Genomic DNA, 8,947 nt, shown 5'->3' with positions numbered 1-8,947 from the left:
CCCTCTAATGAGAACTTGTAAGATAACATCTCTGATCTATAGCACATTGGCCTTGCTCTTGGGCTTGAATCTCCTAGCATTTCTCTCTATGCAGGTCTGGTATATAGCAGCAAAAGGTGCAGCTCATGGTGCTTGCTCTTGGTCTTTTGTTGGTGACCTGCTTAGCAATCTATGCTACTTCTTCTGCCCATGTTCCAATTTGTGTTGTCACACCCAACCAGTTGAGAACATTGTTCCATATGAATTTAGTGTACCTGCACTCATAGAACAGATGATCCATGCTCTCCACTGTTGGAGAGGAGCATAATACACACTCAAGAGGGGGCATGAATGCCCCATTTAGCTAATCTGTCTACTGTGGCAAGTCTCTTGTGTAATGCTAACCACACAATAAATTGATATCTTGGCAAAGCTTCAGTGTTCATGACAATATTCCTCCATGACACTCTGGGTTGCTGAGGGAAGGAGGCAAGATAACAGTGTTTGATGCTGAATACTCCATCTCTAGCAAACTGCTCAAGATGGTTGACAGGGTTTGCATTGGGAAACCATTCTATTGCAGCAAATATTTTCCTTACAAGCCAGCAGGCTTTCTTGGGAGTGTCCATGGTACTCAAATCTTTGTCCCTTATATAAAAACTATGAATCCATTGGACCCTAGGGTATCTTTTTTGTGTGACAAGGCCCAGAGTAGTTTGCAAATTACAACTTTGTTCCAACTCTCAAATTCAATGATATTCAACCCTCCAGCTAATCTTGGTAGGCATAAAGAATCCCAGGAAACCAGAGCTTTTTTGGAACTTTCATAGCTGCCTGTCCATAAGAATATTCTACATACTGTAGTTACTATTGCTATGACTTTTTTGGGGAGTAAGAACTCCTAAGCGCAGTATGTCTGCATTTCAAATAGTACACTTTTGATCAATTGCAATCTGCCACTGTATGATAGTAACTTTGATGACCAACACCTGATCCTAACTACTATTTTTTCCACTAGTGGTAGGCTGTAACGACCCGTTTAGTCGTTATAGTCTTTCTGGCATTTTCACCCCTTTTCGAGCATTGGTAGGCTCACTTTTGACCCGAGGGGACTATTGACACGCTTCTCGAGGTGTAGAGATCCGATTCAGGTAACTTTATGTGAAATATGGGCTTAAAGTGAAAAAGAATTGACCCAAAGTTGACTTTTGGGTAAACAGACCTTTTTCAGAAATTCATCGATTTCGAGAGGTTTGGATGGTCATTTAGAACTTGTGTGTATATCTAGTTCGGTTCCCAATGCACTCTGATGCATTTTGGAACTTGGGTTGGGAAATTAAAATTAAGGTATCGAGGGTTGACTCGATCAACGAGACCTCCGTTGGGAATTCCGAGGTCACGAGCGCGTTCGTAGCATGTTATTATGTGTGTCTATTTGTGTGTTATTTGAGTTGATGGCCTCGAAAATTAGTCAGAAAATCGGATTGGAATGTGAAACTTGGTTGCGGGTTTGGAAGATTAAAAGTGGGGTTTGATGGATTTTATATCTAGGATTATTAATGATGAAATTGATGGAGTTTATGCTAGATTTTGATGAATCTAAGGTTATTGATCATTTATCTTCCATTATTAGTGTTGAATTCTTGAATCAAAGAGTTAGGGTTTATACCCAAATTTAGGTGTTTTTCTTTAATTTCGAAATTAGGGGATTCCATGAGTTAAATTAACAATTAGTTGTTGGGTTATGATCACCTATTGCTTAATTTGATATTTTACTTCTGAATTTCCCGTTTTGACCTCGTGGGCCCCGTTTTCCCAAATTCTAGGGTTGGATTTGACCTAAATTGAATGATAGCAATATTACTATCATTCTTCATGATTTGTAATCTAGATTTCAAATATGCCTAGACTTCTTTGATCTTGAGGCTCAGCGGAAGGGGAAAGCAATAGAGTGATTGTTGGTGTTTGCTATTCGGCCATCCAGGTAGGTTATGGCTTACCCTTGGGGAGACTTCATATACTGAAGCATATATTTAGATTATATCATTGAAGAAAGCATGTAAACCTTCTAGTATGAAGTTGGGTTGGATATTGTCTTAGGTTGGGCCCTGTTGCGTGATTGGGGCTAGCCACCCCGTTGTGTTGTGATTTGATTGTTCTATTATGTTGGCTTGATGCCATGTGTTGTTAGTAGATATTGGCATCTATTGTACCATCTTGATTGTGATATCATTGCTGTACCCACTGTTGGTACTTGTGACTCTGATATATTGTTGGCGTACCCACTTTGGTACTTGTGATTCTATTATATTGTTGGCGTACCCATTGTTGGTACTTGTGATTTTGAGCATGATTATTAATGTTTATACATGCATTGCACACACTCTCATTCTCATGATATACTGTTGACACACTGTTGGTACTTAATGAAACACTGTGATGAGCTGGGCTCGGTTTTTAAATGAGAGTGATGTGAGAGTTCGATATCCGATGTTAGTTTTAGAATCGTGAATTGAGGGAGTGGCACTTAGACTTCACAAGTCACCTTGGGTTGTGCTATCGAGATGTCGATATTTCCTTCTGGAGTACATATGTACACAACATTTGCATGGCATTGCATTGCATTCATACATTATTGCATTGCATTGCATCATGGCTTACATTGATATTTGGTGTTGTACTTGTGATGTTGGATTCAAATTTAATATATTGAGACTTGGCACATTTGGGATTATATGCTCTACTTAGGCCATCAATGACGTGTACTTGGCTTCAATTATGTTTGACTTATACTTGTTGTTTTATCTGCCTATCTTGCTTTATTATCTGAATGTGTTAGCTATGCTTAGTCGGCCGATGATACCTACCAGTACCGTTGTTTTGTAATGACCTGCACTTGCTGCATTTCTTTATGAATGCAGAGTATTAGGTTGGGTCTGCTTTCATTCTCGTGGCTGATCGTCATCATCAGCATTGTTGTGAGTTTCCAGGGTGAGCATGGACGTGCGCTACCTTGAAGACTCTTCCTATCTTATGTCTTACTATTGCTATTCTTAGACATAGACATATTTTTGTAATATTATTCCAGACTTGTATAATTTTCATTAGAGGCTCTTGTATGACTTAGACTAGACCCTGGGGGTATTTTCCTTATTCAGTACTGTTTCTATTATATATCATTGAGAGACTTACATAATTATCCTTGTTCGCTTGCTTGATTTATTTATTATGTCTTTACGTAATGTTGGGTTGAGGGTTCGCTTACCGAGGTGGGAAAGGTAAGTGCCCGCACGACTCATCCAAAATGGGTCGTGACAAGTTGGTATCAAAGCTCTAGGTCACCCGGTCTATAATACATGAGCGTGTCTAGTAGAGTCTCGTGGATCGGTACGATGAGCTCCGTACTTATCTGCGAGAGGCTATAGGACATTTAGGAAATCTCACTTTCTTTCATCCTTTTGTGCTACTTTATTCTAATTGTTATCTGGAAAGATCAAATTGGTATCTGACTCTTATCTCTTCTCTCACAGATGGTGAGGATTCGAGCTACTATAGTCAGGGTCTAACTTCATCTAGATGGCCAGCAGGCTGCCGCTGGTGTTACTACTCCTGGCGGAGGTTCACAGACCAGAGTTAGGGCGCAGACCCCTGAGCAGGGACCTACTCGGGTAGCACACCCCACGGATGCTATGGCTCCCTGCATTGATGCGATACCCGCGCCTGGTGATGATCTTAGCCCCATGGAGGGCACTGTTATGACCGTGTCTGATCAGTATCTTGTTGGGAGGTTTAGGAAGTTAGAGCCGCTGAGGTTTTCTGGTACTTCTTCTGAGGACGCGTATGAGTTCATTCTAGATATGCATGAGTTGCTACACCGGATTGTGGATACCCGTGGGGTTGACTATATGTCCTACCAGTTTCGCAGAAACATGTAGACTTGGTGGAGGTATTTTGTGGCTTGCAGAGCTGAGGGTTCCCCTCCCCTGACTTGAACTCAGTTCTACGTGGCCTTCCTTGAGAAGTATGTGCCCCGGTCTTTGAGAGAGGCACGTAGGGAGGAGTTTCTACATCTTGAGCAGAGGGGTATGTCTTTGGAGGCCTATGTGACCCGCTTTCTATATCTTGCTCGTTATTCCACTCCTTTGATCCCTACTGAGGCCGACATGATTAGGCGTTTTATTAGTGGGCTAGTAGGCTCTCTACAGATTCCTTTCCTTCAGATGAAGGCTATGCGGGCTTCCTTCCATTCCATCACCGAGCATGCTTCTATGGTTGAGGGAGCTAACGCCCATAAATTTGGTGGTAGTGACAAGAGACCTCGTCATATTGGTAGTTTTGGTGGTTCTAGTTCAAGGGGCACCGGTCAGTCTTCTAGACCGCATGAGCCATATTCCGGCCGTCCTGTGTATTCAGCTTTATAGGCTCCCCCCAGTGAGTTACTTAGGCAGATAACTCCAGAGAGTTTATTTTCCAGACCAGTAGACAGGGTTGCTTTATTCGGGTCCTCAGCTTCAGTTATCAGCATTCGTCTCATTTTACCTGTTATTTCTTAGAAGGGCGGTGCTCAGTCAGGCCGCGGTGGTTCTCATGGTTCTAGAGGTGGATCCCAGTCAGCTAGAGGTACTTCCCAGGGTGTGAGAGGGGGATCTTAGACTGGGCGTGGTGGAGTCCATTGTTACTCATTTTCGGGTAGGCCTGAGGCAGAGTCCTCAGATGCTGTGATTTCAGGTACTATTTCTATTCGTCATAGAGCAGCCTCTGTATTATTTGATCCTGGATGCACCTATTCGTATGTATCTGCATTTCTTGTCGTTGGTTGGGATTTGCCTTGTGATAGCATAGATATACCTGTTTATGTGTCTACTTCGATCGGAGATTCTGTGATTGTTGATCGAGTTTATCGGTCTTTGTTTGGTTACTTTTATAGGGTATGACACTTGGGTAGATTTGATGATTCTCGATATGGTGGACTTTGATATTATATTGGGGATGTTCTGGCTTTCTCCTTATCAAGCAATCTTGGACTTTCACGCCAAGACAGTTACCTTATCCATGTTGGGTATTCCTAGGCTTGAGTGGAGGGGTACTTCTAGTCCCGCTCCAAAGAAGATCATTTCCTTCCTTCAGGAGAAAAAGTTAGTCAATAAGGGGTCTTTAGCCTATTTGGCTCATGTCCGTGATGCGACTGTTGCATCTCTACCCCTTAAGTCTATTCCTATCGTGAGCTAGTTCGCAGAGGTATTCCCGTCGGATCTGCCGGGTATACCACCCAATCGCGACATTAATTTCTGTATCGACTTAGATCTGAGCACTCGCCCTATTTATATTCCGCCATATCGGATGGCACCTGCCCAGTTGAGGGAGCTTAAGGAGCAGTTATAGGATTTATTGAGCAAGGAGTTCATTAGACCGAGTGTCTCCCCTTGCGGTGCTCCTGTGTTATTTGTGAAGAAGAAATAAAGGACCATAAGGATATGCATTGATTATCGCCAGCTGAAAAAGGTTACCATTCAAAACAATTGCCCTATGCCTCGTATTTATGGTCTATTTGACCAGCTTCAGGGTGTTTCATTTGAAGATTGATTTGCATTCAGGCTACCCCCAATTGAGGATCAAGGCGGAAGATATTCCGAAGACAACCTTTCGAACGACATATGGCCACTATGCGTTTCTAGTGATGTCTTTTGGGCTTACTAATGCCCCGGCTGCATTTATGACTCTGGTGAATGGAATTTTTAGGCCATTCCTTGATTCTTTCATGATTGTGTTTATTGATGATATCTTGTTATATTCCAAGAGTAGGAAGGAGCATGGGAGCCATCTTCGTTTAGTTCTTGGGTTGTTGAAGAAGCATAGCTTGTTTGCTAACTTTTCTAAGCCTGAGTTCTGGTTGGAGTCTGTGGCATTCTTAGGCCATGTTGTGTCTAAGGATGGGATTATGGTTGACCCACAGAATATTGAGATGGTGAGGGGTTGGGCGAGGCCCACTACTGTTACTGAGCTTCGTAGTTCTGTGGGTTTGGCAAGCTATTACCGTCGCTTTGTGAAGGGTTTTGCTGCTATTGCTTCATCTTTGACCATATTGACTCAGAAAGAGGTTCCCTTCCAGTGGTCAGATGATTGTGAGGAGAGCTTTCAAAAGCTCGAGCTTCTTTTGATTTTAGCCCCAATCTTAGCATTACCCTTGGAGACTAAAGACTTCATGGTATATTGTGATGCGTCCCGTTTAAGTGTAGGTGCAGTGTTGATGCAGGAGGGTAGAGTGATAGCTTATGCTTCCCGTCAGTTGAAGATTCATGAGAAGAATTACCCTACCCATGATTTGGAGTTGTTGGCTGTGGTCTTCGCCTTGAAGATTTAGAGGCATTATTAGTACGACGTTCATTGTGAGGTTTTCACTGATCACCGTAGTCTTCAGCAGGTGTTTACCCAGAGAGATCTTAATTCCAGGCAGCACTGATGGATGGAGCTCCTGAAGGACTATGACATCTCTATTTTGTACCATCCCAGGAAAGCCAATGTGGGGGATGATGCCTTGAGTCGCAAGGCGGTGAGTATAGGGAGTTTAGCTCGATTGATTATTTTTGAGCGTCCGTTGGCCATAGAGGTTTAGACTCTGGCCAACAGTTTCGTTCGCCTTGATATTTCAGCCCCAGGCAGGATTTTGGCTTGTGTGGATGCGAGATCGTCTTTATTGGATCGGCTCAGGACTCATCAGTTTGAGGAAGCTCAGTTGAGCAGTATTCGAGATAGAGTTTTGAGGGGTGAGGCCGTGATTGATTCTGAGGGCATTTTGAGGATTAAAGGATGTGTGTTTGTTCCTTACGTTGGTGATTTGATTCAGTTGATCTTGTCTGAGGTTCATAGTTCTCGCTATTCCATTCATCCGGGGGCAACTAAGATGTACCGTGATTTAAGACAGCAGTATTTGTGGCGTCGTATGAAGAGAGATATAGTTGATTTCGTGGCTAAGTGTGGGAATTGTCAGCAGGTAAAGTATGAGCACCAACGACCCGGCAGTGTGCTTCAGGGGATGCCCATTCCCGAGTGGAAGTGGGAGAGGATTCCTATGAATTTTGTTGTGGGTCTTCCTAAGAACCTGGGCAAGTTTGATTTTATTTGGTGATAGTTGATTGGTTGACTAAGTCCGCTCACTTTATTCCAGTTCAGGTTTCCTATGCCGCGGAGAAGTTATCCAAGGTGTACATTCGGGATATTATGAGATTGCATGGGGTTCCTATTTCTGTTGTATCTGATCGGGGTACTATCTTCACTTGCCGATTTTGGAGGGCGTTTCGTGAGGAGTTGGGTACCCGATTGGATCTCAGTACAACTTTTCATCCCCAGACAGATAACCAGTCCGATCGGACCATTCAGGTGCTTAAGGACATGTTGAGAGGGTGTGCATTGATTTTGGTGATCATTGGGATCATCACTTACCATTGGCAGAGTTTACATACAATAACAGTTATCATTCGAGTATTGGTATGGCGCCTTTTGAGGCTTTATGTGGTAACAGATCTCCGGTTGACTGGTTTGATGGGTTCGAGGCTTGACCTGGGAGTCTGGATCTATTGAGAGAGTCCCTTGATAGAGTGAGAGTTATTCTGGATAAGCTTTTGGTAGCTCAGAGTCGGCAAAAGATGGATGCGGACCGGAAGGTTCAGGATTTGGAGTTTGCTGTTGGTGACAAGGTTCTATTGAAGGTTTCTGTCACGACCCGACTAGGGGGCCATGACAAGTACCTGAAGCTGACTACCGGGCACCACTCATACTGCTAGTCATCATACTTATTCTGCATTTATCTACTACTCCACACTTCTAGTCATAAGGAAAACCATTTTCAACTTCAAGCATATCTACATTTATATACGTAAGCCCTTCGACTATCAAGATAATTTATATACAATGAGGAAAAATCATGAGACCATATTACCCACACATACGTATCTACGAGCCTCTACTAGAGTACTAGACATAAGGACGGGACAGGACCCCGTCGTGCCCAAATATGTACACAAAAATAATGTCTCAAAATAGCACCTCCGGAGTAATGGAGTGCTCCTATAAATCGGCTGATAGCTCCTATGAATCTGGGTCACCTCCCTGTCTACCTGTGGGCATGAACACCATGTCCAAAGAAAAGGACGTCAGTACGAACATTGTACTGATTTTGTAAGGAATGAACAATAATAATACATCAATGAAGCAAGGCGACATCAAGTAAGGAACAACCTGTAACTGACTGTCACTTAAGACTGAAATAATGCATGCTAACTTACTTTATAAACGTCATCATATCATGTATGCATATATGTATAAGCTGCCCGACCATGTAGGTACGGTGTGATAATCATTAGCCCGCGTCTAGGCCTCCTGTGTTCGGGGTAACCAACTCATGCCATCCACTAGTGGTGTTTGCCCATGCCATCTAGACATGGTTTATACGCTGCCCGCCTTAGCGGTGTCTGCCCGGCCATATAGGCGCGGTGTAATATCATCATCATATACTCATCATGGATCATGCATAAAAACTCAAGACAAAGTATACTCTATCGGGGTGACGTAAGGTCGTGAACCCCAGATTCCATTATGGAGTTTCATAAGCATTCTGCCTCACCTTGAAGGAATTAGCATATAAGGTGAGTGTAGCACAATAAACAACATCACAGAATCATAATTGGGATCATTAGCTCTATAGAAACATCATATCATAGGCCTTAGAATCTTTAGACTTAGACTCATCATCATCATTATCATACTCGTAGTGTGTCTCTTATCTTATCTCATATGAAGCTCTTTATCAATATTGACTCATAGTTTTCGGGATGTAAGAAATGCATGAAGAGATAAGGAATATCATGTCATAAGAATCATGCCTTAGAAAGAAGGGACTAGCCTCACATACCTTTTCGTTTAGCAACTCTATCACTTGAACGTTCCTCTCCAATATTCGCTTTTCTACCTT

This window comes from Lycium barbarum, chromosome 5 (genome assembly GCF_019175385.1).
Source record: "Lycium barbarum isolate Lr01 chromosome 5, ASM1917538v2, whole genome shotgun sequence".
Classification (NCBI taxonomy): domain Eukaryota; kingdom Viridiplantae; phylum Streptophyta; class Magnoliopsida; order Solanales; family Solanaceae; genus Lycium; species Lycium barbarum.
Note: the sequence above shows the minus strand (reverse complement) of the source record.